Source organism: Elephantulus edwardii, unplaced genomic scaffold (assembly GCF_000299155.1).
Source record: "Elephantulus edwardii isolate Elephantulus edwardi_28Jun2011 unplaced genomic scaffold, EleEdw1.0 scaffold00362, whole genome shotgun sequence".
Taxonomy (NCBI): Eukaryota; Metazoa; Chordata; class Mammalia; order Macroscelidea; family Macroscelididae; genus Elephantulus; species Elephantulus edwardii.
This window is the reverse complement of record NW_006400112.1, coordinates 1,529,672-1,531,224: the sequence shown is the minus strand read 5'-3', so window position 1 is coordinate 1,531,224 and position 1,553 is coordinate 1,529,672.

The following is a 1,553-nucleotide window of genomic DNA, read 5'->3' as shown; positions in this document are numbered from 1 at the left end:
CTGCTGTTAGGGACCTCTCTAAAGTACTCAAGAACAACAGTGTGTCTCTGGAGACTAAGGTGCACTCTGGTACAGGCCATGGTCTTTGCAATCACTTGTTATGCGTCAGAGAGCTGGACAATGACCAGGGAAGATAGAAAGAGAATTGATGCTTTTGAGCTTTGGTGTTGGAAAAGAGTACTGAAGGTGCCATGGACTGCTAAGAAAACAAACAGATTCATCCTAGAGAGGGTTAAATCAGGCTGTTCCTTGGAGGCTAGGATTCTGAGGCTTCATCTGACATACTTTGGTCATGCTGTAAGGAGGCATTGGTCCTTGGAGAGGGACATCATGCTTGGGAGGGTGGAGGGCAGGCACAGGAGGGGAAGGCCCTCTGAGAGATGGATTGATTCAGTGACTGGGGCAATCGGGATGAGTGCGTCTGAGACAGCGAGATTGGCACAGGACAGAGGAGAGTTTAGAGCTGTTGTACATAGGGTTGCTGAGTCACAAGTGACTCGACGGCACATAACAACAACAAAAACTGTTACTGGAGTGAGATAATCTCTCATTGTGGTTTTTATTTTATTATTTTTTGTATATGTACCATCAAATCTGATCTGCCTGGTACAGGAGGAAATTGTCCCTCCTCCTCCAGCAGAGAATCTGGTGGGTTTGAACTGTGCACCTCGAGGATTGCAGTGCAGCTTCCTGCCACTAGGCCACCAGAGCTCCCTCCTCATTGTGGTTTTTATTTGCACCTCCATTATTGCCAGTGATTTTTCAAGGGTAAAAATAGTATCTTTACCCACCCATAAGAAGAAGCTCTCACAGGGCTCTGATGTACCAAGAAGAGACTTGGGAGGACTCAGGAGCTTTCATGGCTATAGACTCAGGATTCATGAACCAGAAGTAGATTGTCTAAGGTACTCAAGTAGTCAAGGGGGCTTTCTGTTTTTCAAGGTACACCTACAATGATTTAAAATTCTTTTAGAAGTAATTACAAGTATGCCAAGTAATCTTACTATAGAAACATTTCTCACCGATGTTTTCCAGAAAGCCTAAAAAAGGAAGCATAAATAAAAAGTGAAGGTCTTCCTCTATAGTTTGATCTCAAACCACTTACACTGTGTTTTAGGAATTTCCAGATATTTATAGCCAATCAACTCAAAGTACTTTAATTAGCCATCTCTGAATACTGTTTCTTTATAAAGTTTTTATCAAAATTGGGTGATGTAATGTCAAACATAGTATTTCCAGTCAAGAATCAGGATAATAGTCATTCCCAACTGCCAGCTGATTACAGAAGAGAAAGTCTTAAGAGAGGAATGAATGGGAAGAAAGGCAACTATAGTCCAGATTGAGGACCTCACAAGGCAGGCAGGCTGCCTCAGACCACATCACCTCTATACAGAATGAGGTCTGGGGAATCAAGGTGTCAAAGTGCAGACAGTCCATTTCCATTTTAAGGAAGATATAATAAAAAAACCTTAAAATGTTCATGTTGTTGTTGTTGTTATGTGCTGTCGAGTCGCCTGCGACTCATAGCGACCCTATGTACAACAGCCCTAAAC